Source organism: Tiliqua scincoides, chromosome 2, assembly GCF_035046505.1.
Source record: "Tiliqua scincoides isolate rTilSci1 chromosome 2, rTilSci1.hap2, whole genome shotgun sequence".
NCBI lineage: Eukaryota > Metazoa > Chordata > Lepidosauria > Squamata > Scincidae > Tiliqua > Tiliqua scincoides.
In genome coordinates, this window is record NC_089822.1 from 183,534,189 (window position 1) to 183,548,461 (window position 14,273).

Consider the following 14,273-nt stretch of genomic DNA (forward strand, 5'->3'; position numbering starts at 1 on the left):
AGCACTGGGACCCACTTTTTAGAATGAGAATCTGTCAGGAGGTGATATCACAACCAGAAGTAACATCATCAAGCAGAAAGAGTTTTAATAGTCTTAGGCTGCAATACTACCCACACTTACCCAGGAGTAAATCCCATTTACTATCATTGTTCAAAGCATATACATAGTAGCCTATACATAGTACACATACATACATATACATAGTAGCATAGTCCCAACCCACAGTTTGAGAAACAGTGCTCTATTCAGGAAGACATGGCAGCCCAGTTTCATACGCATGAGGTGTTTGAGATCATTTCAGTGTAGACATTTCTTCAACAATAATATGCAGTTCACTGAGAATTTATTATTAATTTATTAAATTTATTAATTTAGTAATTTATTACTAATGGATCCCACTGTGATACATACACCATGCTCATCAGATGTTCTGGCATATCAATTCAAGTCAAATTTGACGGTTCTAGCCAAAAGTCATCATGCTCTGCTATACAGAAGTTTATGCACTTTCCTCTGTAAGGTATGGTTTTCTGCTTTCCTCTTGAATAGATCTTTACTTTGCTGAGATTAAATGCAGTGGAATGTTTGCAAGCAGGCATGTTGTTACTTGTCCATTACTAATCCATTGTCATTTTGAGAAGTGTGCCAAGTATGATGTGAGAATTGGGAGAAAAATTGGCTTTCTTTTTTGTTGATGTTCCTTTGGAAATGTGCCTGGTTCCTATAATCTGAATTCATTTTATGCCTTGGTTGATTGGTTGGGCTACGTATATTCCAGATTGCCTGCTGAGAGCAACATGTGTAGTGTGCACACAGAAGAATAACTTGTGACAGCTTGTAGCTGCTAATGCTTAGATGGCACTGAATTAAGGCCTCAAAAGTTGAAGCAGTATCTGCCACGCTAAGCAAATTACACAGAACTCCTGATTTCCTGGCCAGCGGCCATCACAGCCCCTACTGGGCACCTCCAGAGTGCCCTTTTTTCTCAGCCATGGCCATGATCTGACCTTCAATAAAAACCAACACCCACAGCTAACAGGAACCATACGTCAATGGAGATCTGAACACAGAGCGGCAATATTACATAGATAATGAAATTCTGCTGACACAGACAAGAGGCTAGCAGAGCTCTGCAAAGGCACTTTCAAAAAATGCCTTGGACAAAAGCAAGCTACAGTTTTCTGGGTTGAATGCCTGGATGCCAGTGGAAAAGAAGAGAGACAGAGTTTTCTTTGTCCAGGCTCCTAGTTCTTCTGTTCCAGGGAAATGACATGAAACCAGGCAAGCATTGTATGAACAGGCCTGTCTGATATCATTTGTGCTAATCATTGGACTGAGGGAAGACAAAATAAGGAATTCTTCAAGAGCCCAGGCAATGAGGTCTTTCCTGGAACAACTGTGCATGGATGGCTCTGGCTTTTGCTTTCCTCTTGGGGGAATGCTCAGCAACTCCAGTGGCATGTGAAGGCATGGCAGTCGCAGTGATGGCTGTGATCAGTAAGATGCCCTGGATGCCAGACTTGTCTTTAATCATCCTCTGGCTTATAAACAAGTGAACAAACAAAGGGTGGGGGACCCAAAGCATCCATTTCAATGTCAACAAGTGAATGAGGCCCAGAGAGCAAAAAAGCTAGCCAGAAGCACAAAGCATAGAGGAGCTGGTTTTTTAGGGGCCTGATTAAAGAAGTGAGGAAAATGCTCCCAAGGAATTGGGTAAATAGGTTTTAAAACCTCACTTGGTAATGTTTTCCATCGACTTTAAAAGTGTCCTCTCCACTAACATCTCTTGTTGTGGAATAAACAGCATATAAGAAGATGGGAAAGGCCAGGAGTAGCAGCCAATCTCTACAGCACATTGGTTCGCCATTCTCTTTTCAATTCCTAACATTTTACTTTGACCTTTACTGTCCCTCTTCACACTCCCTCTTCACAGGCCTGGGTTCAAGTAGACCCATCAGGGCAGAAGAAGCTTACCCCCAGGCAAAGGAACAAATGTTCCCTTCTCTTCCCCGCCCCCCCCCCCAATGCAGCACATGCTTCGGTGGCAGGGATGCATTGATGGGGGATTTGGATTGGATTGAGCTGTATATTTGCAGGACAGGATTATGCTTCACTCTCACTTTATTCTCAGCCACTACAGAGTGCAGATCTTCCCTCCCACAATGCTTTCACAATGCCTCCCTGCAGCCTGAAGAGAAGGGACCAGATTTTTTAATGACTACAGTCAGAAGGAAATGATCCAAGAACAAGTGTGTTTTGGTGGCAGTACAGTTTTAGTGACTGAATACTACATTTCTTCTCAGGCAATATGCTTTTGCCATATTGAACTTGCCTGGAGAAATAAACTGTATTAAAGATTGGCAACCTGTTCAACAGCACAGGCATCCACCATGGATCTTAACTTCAGGACCTTTCCCAAGATACAACCACAAGACAAGACACAGAACCTTTATACATAGGAGCTGTTTCAGACAGAACCGATGTTCGGGAAATGCAGGATTGGGAACTCGAGTCAGTGACTTGGACTCGAGTTGTGAAAATGTGATTTTGGGTGACTCAGCAAGTTGCGTGTGTGGAAGACTCTGAAAAAGACTCGAGTCAGGCCCCCCTGACTCGGCACTTATCCCCACATATGTCTGGGTGTGCTTGCTTACTGTTTTCATGGCATGAAAAACTTTGTGGGGCCAGGCAACGGGGCAAGCAGTAGGGAGTGCCAGCCGAGAGGCAGGAAAGGGTTAGTGCATCCGAGCAGGAAGGGGGAAGCAGGAGAAAGCTCTTTTGCTCATCTGTGTTGGGAAGGAAGGAACGGATGATCACTGGACACAGGATGGGCAATCTGGTATTTTTGTTGACTGAGGTAGAGCAGCAGGAGGAGCCCAAGGGGGTTCTTGCCTTACAATTGGCTGGAGGGGGAAAAAGGAGATGGGGAAGTGGGGGCAGGTAGTTCATAGGATAATGCTTTACACCATGGCTGGTGGGGACGGGTAAGCCTCATTGAATGACTGGCTAGAGTGGGACTAGTCTGAATAGGGCTGAAAGGGTTGGTTCGTCCTGGTAAGCCTCACAGCTGCTGCTTATGACCCTCCTCCCTCTTGCCGCTTCCGTCCCTGCTCTCTCACACTCCCTCCCACCCCTCCTGCCCTGTTTACAGATGGGCGGAGACGTCAGGGGAGTGAGTAAAGAGAACTCCGACATACACACCCCCCTTGGCAGCAGCCCCGTTTTTTCCATGCCGGGCTTTTTAAAGGAGGAGTGACTTGACTCAAGTCCTTCAGAGTCACTAAAGGGTGACTTGGCAACTTGGAAAGTGTCCCTGGTATGACTCTTTTTTGAGTCAAGTCGCAAGGGATGGTGACTCAGTGACTCAAGTCAAGCTGCACTGGACTTGCCCATTCCTGAAGAAATGCATGCAATGTCTATGATATCAGGACAGATGAGCAGCCCAAACCTAACCAGTGCAGGTACAAGAGGGCCAAATGCCCTACACTATATCCAGCACTGGCGAGGAGCAGACTGGAGGTCCACTGCGGGTAAGGAGACATTTGCCCCCTTACCCTGTGTAAAGTCACAGCCTGCCCAGTGGGGCTTTTCAGATCTTCGCCAATTAAATAGTCAGTGCTGACTATTTACTATTTCTACTATGAGCAGAAAATCTGCTCATTTTCTCCACACCCACACAAAGGAGCATGGTTTGCTTTTCCACTGAAAAGCCTCTGAAAGTCATGCTATCATTTCAAAGATGTCTACAGGAAATGGTCCATGGCCTGAAAGCATCTGCTTGCGTTTTCACGTTATTCTGCTTACAAAACAGTGGGTGTCTGTATATCAGGAGCACCCTAGGGGAAAGTGATACCCTTTGAGGAGGCAAAGCATATGTCTCAAGATTCCTGGGAACCATTGTCAACCACCAGTATCTCCACCAGTTAAGGCATCAACCTAATCCATGTACACTTTCATTTCGGTTTCTTATGCTCTTCTTTTGGTCGATGCATATTGTGCATCTTAATGAAGTCTCATCTCCCCAGGTCCCAGTGGTCTTTAAAAGAGTTCAGTCTCAATCATCAGCATAATGAAGGACAGAAATAAGCAAGAAGGAAGCCCTGTATAGGGCTTTCAGGATTGGGAAGGGGCATAGTATATGGTAGAGGCCTTCTCCGCCAATCATGCTTATCTCCTGGTTCTGATATGCCCCCTCCCATTCTGCCCTCCCCTGCCCTGTTTCACTCTCCTCCCACCCCTGCACCACTCTGCACAGAACTCATCTGATCTGGTGGCCGCAGGTCCATATCTGGCTCTGGTGGGACAGCAAGACCTTCCAGTCAATGCTTACTATCAAGTCTTTGCAAATATGCATTATTATTATTATTATTATTATTATTATTATTATTATTATTATTATTATTATTATTATTATTAACAGTATTTATATACCGCTTTTCAATAAAAAGTTCACAAAGTGGTTTACAGAAAAAAATCAGATAACGAATGGCTCCCTGTCCCAAAAGGCTCACAATCTAAAAAGATGCAAAAGAACACCAGCAGGCAGCCACTAGAGAAGACACTGCTGGGGTGAGGAGGGCCAGTTTACTCTCCCTGCTAAGTAGAACAAGAGCACCCACTTGAAAAAGTGCCTCTTAACCAGTTAGCAGGGGTAACTGGTTAGCAGCTTTATAGTACATTTGTGACACTGTAGGCTGGCACAGAAGCCACTGCACCGGTAATGTAAGGGAACATTAGGATGGTGCTATGTGAAGGGATCTTTAGGGATAGTAGAACTCTGTGTCCTCTTACCACATTTGGCTCTTGCTACAGAGTTTTTTGAGGTAGGAGCAATTTCTTGTTTAGGATCCTGAATAGAAAAGGGTCAGGTGGATAGCTATACAGGAGGCACATATAAAGCCCTTTCCATTCTCACTCACCCAGTTTCTTCTGCTGGTGGCAAGCGTCCTTTGAGAAACAGCGCCAGCCCTTTTGTCTTCCAAATGGAAGTATTTACAGGGGCAATAAAAACAAATAACACAGTATTTATTTTCACAGATGCAGTACTAGAACCATTCATTAGGTAATGGGCATGCATGTAACCAATTGATGGCTCCCGCCTTCAAGAGTGAAAGGTTTACAAGACATCCCCCTGGGCGCTTTATAGACAGCTTCTGTATGTATGGCATTAGGATCCTGCCAAGAGTTCTGATGCTAATCAGTAATGTCTGTGTGATTCTCTTGAGGGTTGCGAAGAAAGCCGATCTTTGAAAAAGACAGAGTTCTTTCATTAGTGTGACTTCAAGCTGAAAAATATCATTATTAAATGTTTCATTTAAAAGGAGTTGAGTCAGTTCCAGTTGTTTCTGGAGCTCACCCAGTTGGCTCAGAGACTCCAGATGTGAGCTGAGCTCCTCCTTGTGGCCAATGTGAGTATTGTCAAAAATATCAGTCTAAAGCAGGGGTGTCCAAAGTTTTTGGCAAGAAGGCCACATCATCTCTCTGACACTGTGTCGGGGGCCAGGGAAAAAAAGAATTAATTTACATTTAAAAATTGAATAAATTTACATAAGTTTACATAAATGAATATATTAAAGATGAACTTATATGAATGAATGAAGGTCTTGCGATAGCTCAAGGCCAATAAAAGGCCTTGCACAAAGCAAGGCTGGCCTTTCCTTTGCTGCCACTGCTGCATCACAGATGTGAAACAACAAGCAGTGGAGGGAGCCCTCATCCCACAGCTCATACGAGAGGTCAAACAGTCGCCCTCACATGGAGAGCAGTTGCGTTGGGCCAGTGTGGGCTCCAACAAATCTCTGGAGGGCCAGAGGCTCATTGGAGACTGGGAGCTCCCTGAGGGCCACATTGAGAGGCCTCGAGGGCAGCAAGTGGCCCCAGGGCCGGAGTTTGGGCACCCCTGGTCTAGAGCAGTGATTTTCAACCTTTTTCATCTCACGGCACACTGACAGGGCATTAAAATGGACAAGACACACCATCATGTTTCTGACAATTGACAAGGTACACCATGCTGCCAGTGGGGGGCTCATATCCCCCATTGGCTCTACTAATAAATTACCTTTCCCCAAATTCCGGTGGCACACCTGTGGACCACTTGAGGCACACCAGTGTGCCACGGCACAGTGGTTGAAAATGGCTGGTCTAGAGACCCATGTCTCTCAACATTTGTCCCTGGCCGTTCCAATTCACATGGTCCACCTATTTGAAGTACTACTGAATGTAACTGGCAATGTCATCATTGCCAGTTACTTCTGAGTTGGGAGGCCAGATGCAATGCAACAAACACCAGTAAAAGGCTCAGAGTGGATGGGAGGGCTTTTTTGAGCATGGAAAAGCATGCTTTGGAGCTTCCTACCACTGTTTGTTGTGTCATGTTCCTAGTCTCACTGCCAGGAGACAGGTGTCCAAGGGTCCCATGAGCAGCACCAGACACCTCAAGTACCATTGATGGGACTCGTACCACTGGTTGAGAAACACTGGTCTAGACCAGTGGTCTTCAACCTGGAGATCTGGGACTTACCTCCAATTTCCACCTGCAACATGAGACCCACCTTCAAGAGTCCAACCGACAAGAAATGTGGGTGAGAAAGCAGTCACAATTCCTCTTTGTTTCCTGCTCAGAGGTGGATAATCCGCATGTGCAGTTACTGTGTCATTCTGCCTGTTCTTTCTTTCCAGACCAGCTGGTGGGAGAGGAAAGGCAATGATTGGCATGGTGACAGTGTGCATTCAGTTTTGAAACTTGGTGGGAGAGAACAAGGAAGCAAGGTGAGACAAGGCGGAGCAGTGGGAGTATTAGAAGGGGGACACATCAGGCAGGTGAGTAGTAGACTGAGAGAGCCTGCTGAAGATTGGGAAAGGGTTGGTCAAAGCACTCACTCCAAAGCAAAGGTCTCTCATAAACTTTTCGCCCCCTAAAATTCCTAGCATGGGCTACTGCTCAGCTGTGCAGTTTGGAGCCTCAAAACAGAGTGGTGACAACAGCATTGTTGTTCTCTCTGTGATCCTTGTGGGGTGTGGTCCTAACCCTTTATCCTTCCCTTCTCCGCTGAGCACTTCCTCTTGTCCTCTGACCACTGACCTTTTAAGATGGCGCACACCAGGACTCTGATGCCCAGGCCATCTTGAGCACAAGGCATGCAGGGCGAGGCAGCTCCAGGGCCTTGCCATCTCTAAATAATAGCTGAACCTCTGATCCTAATCAGATGCTGTAAATATACACTCAATGGAACTGTAAGTAAATAACTTTTTTTTTTTGCAACTTTAACAAGCTTCTTTGTCTTTTTTATTGATTAGCAGTCAGCTGGGTGAGGGAGGTTCCCTGGGGTGATACCCAAAAGGGGGGGTCTGCTACTTAAGCTACTCTGCTCCCCCCCAAGAGGAAACTATTTTTAATTTCCTCCAACAAGAGTGTCATTTTAAAAAAAGTGCGTCCCATTTCTAAAAAGTTTGGGAACCCCTGGTCTATACTGTGAAAGGGTTCCCTGCACTACCCGAATCAACCCATTGCTGCCTTTGCACATGTGCTTATGTGCATTTACCCACTATGGATGAGGAGGAGGATGGAGAGGTGAACAAATGGGCAAGACTTTACTTGTCCTTACCTTTACTTATAAAAAGGGTGGCATGCAGCCACCCTGCTCCACACTGCTTCCGTTTGAAAATGGGAGCACAAACCGTGTAGAGCAGGGAGGCTGAATGACACCCTTTTTATAAATCAAGGCAATTTGGGGGTAGGCTCCAAATTACCCATCCCTGCCTACTTGGTGCTTCATAAGCATCAAGTAGGCAGGGGAGAGAGGTGATCTAGGGAAGAGGTGATCTCCTCTTCTTCTTCATCTTCTTCTTCTTCCAACAGCACTGCCAGGAGAAGGGGTGCAATTATTTCTGCTGCAATTATTTTCCAACTTGCTCCCAGCGATCCAGAAGAGGATTGGTGCACCCAGTGGAGAGAGCAGACAACTGATGGGCTGGGATTTCATCCTTTTGCCACTCCTCCAAGGGTGTTGTTCCCTTTGGGTGCTTTATGGTAAAGCCAGCCCTGTTTCCAGAAAAAGAGGGTCAGGTTAGAAAGGCTATCCAGCCATAGACAAGTGAAGGCCAGTGCTGGAGAATCTGTCCACATATGCCTGGGATCAGGATGTACAGGAAGGAAGTTGGAAAAGGCAGATGCAATTGCTGATGCAGCCGTGCCATGGAGTGCATGCTGCATCCTGAAAGGGGGCTGTCCAAGAGGCCTTCTCAAAGTAAGGAAACTTTCATTCCCTTATCCTGGGGCAAGTCTTTGCTGCCCCAGTGGGTCTCATCAGATCTGCACCAGCCTTTTCTGCTGGCACAGGAGAGGGAAGGGGAGAGGAACAGTGCCGCAAGGATCCACCTGTCCTGAACACAGCCCAAATTCTACCCCCATTCCTCCTCTTCCCTGCACACCACCTGCCCCTCGCAGTGGCTCACCCGCAGTCTTGCATGTAGCTGCAGTAGCCAGCTGCAGCAGCTGGCCTCTAACACCTATGCTGTTTATACTGATGGTTCTGGAATAGCTGCTGGTGGTGTGTTGCTATATATCCATTTATAGAACTGCTGTTCCACTGTCAAAAAAACCCAGTTAGGATTGGACTATGATAGCACAATCCTATGCATGTCTACTCAGAAATAAGTCCCGCTGAGGGTCTTATTTCCAAGAAAGTGAGTAGAATCCTGAATTAAAGAATAAGCCTGAGCTGCTTCAAAACCTTCCACAGAGTGGTATGAACACATGGTATTTCAGTTTTTTCTGTGTGTAAATATCCCATGAGATGTTTAAAATGTTCCTGCTATGAGCCTCTTGGGTTTACAAAGTGAGAAAGAGAGCTGTTCGTTGGAAAGTCAGGTGGGCTCTGCTTTAAAGCTATGGAATCCGAATGACTTACCAGTAAGTGCTCCCCTGTCCAGGCCCAGCCAGAGTTTGAAATGCAGTAATGAATCAGAATCAGAGAAGGAAGTAATGCTCCCCATCAGACTGCAGGTGCCAGTGTTTGACAAGTTTTTTATTCTTTACAGTTTCTTATGACCTTGGAAGACCTTGTATGCATCCCCCACGTGTACAGTATTGTGATTTTAGCTTTTCTTGTACTAGCCTGAATAGGCTAATGAATTTCTATAATACAGTGCTCTATAGACTTTAAATGGAAAAATAAAGCAAGAGAAAAGCATGGTAAATTAGGGCAATGAAACTTGAAATGTGCTGAAACTAGTGTACCTTTGTAACTCTCTCTCCCTCTTTCTCTGTATAGCCATAAGGTAAGACGTCCATAGCCGGAAGGACTTAATACATGTCCTAAAATTTCTGATAAAATGTGGAAAGAGTCACTTAAGAAATAAACAGCCCCCCTTTTTCAGAAGGCTCTGTCCACCAAAAGGGTTTTTCTGCCTACCATCAGCTCTACCTGAGTGTATACAACCAGGACTAAAGTCTGAAATTTGTTTTTGGGGCCAAGGTTCTCAGCCCCAGAACTTGTGCAGGAATAGTAAGAAGAGCATCTATGTACATGTGCAGAATGCCTTCGTACTGAACAACCACGACTGCCCGCATCAAATCTGGAATTAGGGATCAAGTCAAGGGCTTCAAACCAGAATGCATGGCAACATTAAGATTTAGCCCTTCTGCTTTTGGAAACAAGACCTGTCTTGAAGTTAGCTTAATGATTATATAGTAGTCTTTTCACTGTCCAGCTTGGTTAGTTATTAAACCCTCTCATTCAATTTTAGCAGTGAGAGTGCGCAAAGCAGAATGTTCCTGGAACATCTTGGACATCCTTCCTACTCCCGGAAGACTTGACATGGTGTGCACGTTCATACCTTCAGTTGCTGAGAACTGCAATTGAACTTGAAATGAACTATCCACCCCACCAGCGAGACTATGCAGAGAAGGAAAAAGTTTTCCTATTCATGGGTGGAACCAGGCACTACAGAGAAGGGTCGACCACATCTAATTTAAAAAAAAAATCTTGAGATTTTAACCCATATCCAAAGGCAAGCATTTAGCACTTCCCAGTGCTCACCATGCATAAGAAGGAGGGAGACTAGATTTAAAAATCTTTGTCCTTTCACCTGGGCTTCAGGCCAGCCTTAAAATATCTCTTGTGCCAAGTCCAAAAACAAGGTCACATGAGAGCAGGGGGGAAAAAAAAATAGAAAAGCCAATGATTGTTCTTATTTCCTTCGTCTGTTCAGCGTGGGTGTCAGTGCAGTGACTTGAGTTTTCAGAAGGCCTCATTCCCCTCAAGATTTGTACCTTATCGTAACGTCAACCTCGGTAAGTGATATGAGATTCAGGCTTGAAAATTGCTTGTGATGATGCTATTTTTCATTTAGAGGGTTTCAAAAATATTTTCTGTCTGTGCTACTGTCCAGGGCCTCTTTTCATTCCCACAGTACAAAGGTGAAGAGAGGGATGAACCTGCCCCAACAAAACAACTCTCTCACGAGGAAACAAAAGATTGCTTAACAGATTAAAACATGTCCCCTCTCTCAGCAGCTCCATCTCAGTGTTTGCATCCTTTTAGATTGGACATGAATTTTACATGAACTGCTCCGTTCCGCAGAACCCACAACAATGAGGTAAATGTACAGGCTGTCGGTCTCCACTGTATTCTTCTGGAGTTTGAGTTAGCCTTTTGATTTTTTCTCTTAACATTTTGCAGACGAGGAGAAACCTTACAGTGGCTTTTCCATTGGTTCACTCCATTTCCATCCCAAGTGATCCACAATGTGTTTGCAGTTATTAAAGATCCCTGTATAGTATACAGATTCACTTTGGGTGTGTTTGACAGAGGGAATAATAATCTAGCCTTCTCTCTAACCCTTGTGCGTCAAGCTTTGAGGCAGACTTCCTCCTCTGTAACAGAAGCATTAATCTTTATAATGTAATATTTCTGTTTCATATTGGATTATTTGGTACCAGATGGAATTTGACTTAATTACACGGAGCAAAGAGATCACAGAACTGAGCAAGTCCCTTTTCATGGAAGACTCTTAAAGCTTGTTTGAAAAGCTCTGTGAGGAATGGAGTTCAGGTTTTCAGATGACGTTTGCCATTATTTGTTTATTGATGGGTCGAAGATGGGAATAAGACTAGGAGGACTGCGATACTGTGCACTGTAATATCCATGGCTTCCATACAAGGAAAAGTGATTGTTTCTGAGGTACTTGTCTCCAAGGACAATGACAATATCAGGAAATAGAATGCACAGGAGTGTTCACTCCTGTCATCACATTACAGATTTTTGAGCATAGCTGCACGTTCTTTGTACTGTGGAACATCTGATTTATAGTGCACCTACTTGTGAGTCAGTCATAAGTACACCAAACCACTCCCAGATACTCAATAAGACGACACAACTGATTTAAATCCTTCCCATGTTTTCAGTTTCATGTTAGGAATGTTCTACAGAACCATTCCCTGAACAGGAAGTTTGCTGTGGGAGGAAGACTTGGGACTGAAGAAGGAAAAATTTATTACTGAGTGTGTGCTAGGAGCAGAACTCAGTGAACTCCTGACCTGGAAACCTCCTGAAGGGTGAAGACAGGAAGGGTGAAAAACTTTAGGCCTTAGTATACAGTTATAGCAACTAGGCCCAAAGGAGACAGAAGTGCATGCTTTTTTTCTTTTCTTGCTTGTATGTGTGTGTGTGGGGGGAGGTGCGGTTAATTAACCCGAACAACTTACTGTGTGTATATGCATATCCTGGAGTTGCCTGTTTGTCCAAAGTTACCTTGTTTCTCCAGCCTTTTGTTTTTTTTCTCAGATGGGCAGCTGCAGAGACTTTTGACTTTAGGAATTTGCCCTAAATTCCATTCGTCAGGCTATTTGAGGGCCATTTCCTCAAATAGGAAATGCCCCTTTCCTGCTGGGCTTTACCTGTTACCAGATTTTTTTTTCTCCTATTTTCCAAGTTTTAGATCAACAGATCCTGGCAGTTTTATATCACTAGATCCTGTCTCAGAAATCTCAGGCTTTTGGATACATCTGACCCAGTAATCTGACTTGCACGTCTAATATCAATACCGACTTTGATGACCTCACAGAAAGGGATGCAGTTTTGGCAGGAGGGGAAGTTCTGAGTTAACATTTGAGCTTTATGCAAATTATTTTTGAACAACAACTTTTTGCAGGGCTGGTCAAATATTATACACTGCTGAAGTGCTATATGCTACTACCTATGCCCTGGTAAAAAGCTGGCGTTTCATTTTTGGACTTCTTTTTAAGCCTACCTCTTAATGACAGATTTATCATGTCGCTTGAACTTATGTGGAGACTGTGCTTCAGCCTTAGGGAGACAGGAAAAAGTAATTCTTTTTAATGCATACCTGCAAAAATATCTGCTGTTCTGCAAAAATGGAAACTGTTATATTTAGGGCAAATTCCAAAAGCCAAAATCTTATTGTCATCAGACAATTTAGGAACCAGTAAAAATGGATAGGTATTTCCAGTCCTAAGCTGTATTTACATCTGTTTCCTTTACTAACTTAAGAATGTTCCTATGGCTTGTCGCTGATAAACATGTGTGGAAGGGGTTTTGAACTGCAGAATTGAAGAGATGCCAAGGCAAGGAGAGGAAGGTCCCAGGGCACAAGTCTAGTGGAATCTTTTTGAAATCACCACTTCACAGAAGGGAAGATTAATTTTCCATTCACACAAGTCATCGAGGACAAAATCTGTTGAAGAACTTGCCATTCCAGCTTTGCTCCTAAACATTTTTGGGGTTCAAAATCTATAACTGAATTATAAAGCAATTTCAAATATTAGAAAAGCAAAACAAATAGCATAAGCCAGCCATTTTCAACCACTGTGCCATGGCACATTGGTGTGCTGAGAATGTTGTTGTGGTCCTCACATTGGTCTGCAGGTGTGTTGTGGGAGTTTGGAGGAAGGTCATGTATTAATAGGGCCAATGGGGATGTGAGGACCCCACCTGCAGCATAGTGTGCCTTACCAGTTGTAAAAAGACTGATGGTGTGCCTTGACCATTTTAGCACCTTCTTAGTGTGCCTTGAGATGAAAAAGGTTGAAAATCACTGGCATAAGCCAATGAACATTTTGTGCCAGGATCTCTGCCATTTTTAAGATGGCAGAGATCTTCATTGTACACATTTAGTTTTTATCTCCATCCATCATCAACAACTAGCTTCAACCAACAGTGTCTCTCTTTTTCATTCTCCTCTACCCTGGTTGGAATTACTAGTTTATATTCCTACTTCCTTCTACCTAGCCCATAATTTCTAGGTAATCGCAGATCTGGTTACAATTCTGTACACAGTTAGGCTTCTTAAATCCTATTAATTTCAACTGAGTTTAAGCAGCCTAAGCAGGATTGCAGACTTGGCTGCCATAAAGAATGCTTGTTCCACCACTGTCATGGGTTGAGCCCCAGTCCTGACAAGTAATTTACTGGCTGCATAGTGGCAGGCCTGAAGCCTTGGCCAGAGCAAGCCAGCACAGCCCCCTGGGAACTTGGAGCTGATGCAACATCGGGTGATGTGCATCATGTGACATAATGTGAGTGTGTGAGCGTGTGACTGCACCTGCATAGTCAGCATGACTGTGCAGTATTTCCTGCACTGTGATTGGTCACTAGAAGTATAAGTTCCAGCAGGGGCAAGCAAAGTTGTGGGAGATGCAGAGTAGTGTTGAGCCGGAGGCTACGTCCGTTGGAATTGAGAATTGTGTACTGTATGTACTATCTGGACTGTAAATATTTTGTATATAGTAAAGGAGGAGTGTGGTGGAGAACTTCTGCCTTTGAGTCCTTCTTTCTCGCCGGGAGCAGAGAGCGCTCCGACCTTGGGAGATAGGCACAATAACAACTGGGCAGCTATCTGCGTGCCATGCCGTCGGCGGAGCTCCAGCAGCAGCAGATATCAGAGCGGAGTCCCAGCGGCCTGAGCACAGCAGCTCGCAACAACCACCTTGTTCTATCTTCTTGTACGCTTTAGGATTCCCTCAGCCCCAGCAGCTAGCACAGAAAAACTGACAAAAGCCATTCTCTTTGGTACTGTTGTTTACACTGAAGTGAAGGATTATTTCTGCCTGACTCTCTAATACAGTTCGGCACATGTAGGCAAGCCCTAACCACTCAGATCTGATCTGGATGAAATTGCATTCCTCCAGAAGGACCAGGTTCACAGCTGGGGCATAATCTTTATCTGTCCCTATCTCCCTAAGATAGGTGAGGTGGACAAAACAGCTTTTACCAGCTGAAGCTGGTGCAGCAAGTATTGTTTCTCTTGGCCAG

The 14,273-nt window shown here is 44.6% G+C and overlaps 1 protein-coding gene across 3 annotated transcripts in view; it reads left to right on the forward strand.

Annotated features, from left to right (window-relative positions):
• The first annotated feature begins 10,160 nt into the window (after positions 1 to 10,160).
• The window catches only part of FGF1 (fibroblast growth factor 1), a 75,086-nt gene continuing 70,973 nt past the window's right edge, over positions 10,161 to 14,273 (forward strand). For all 3 annotated transcript variants that reach the window (XM_066617742.1, XM_066617741.1, XM_066617743.1), the window contains exon 1: positions 10,161 to 10,294. The gene's annotated coding sequence lies outside the window, so the exon portion shown is untranslated. The remainder of the gene's footprint in view (positions 10,295 to 14,273) is intronic.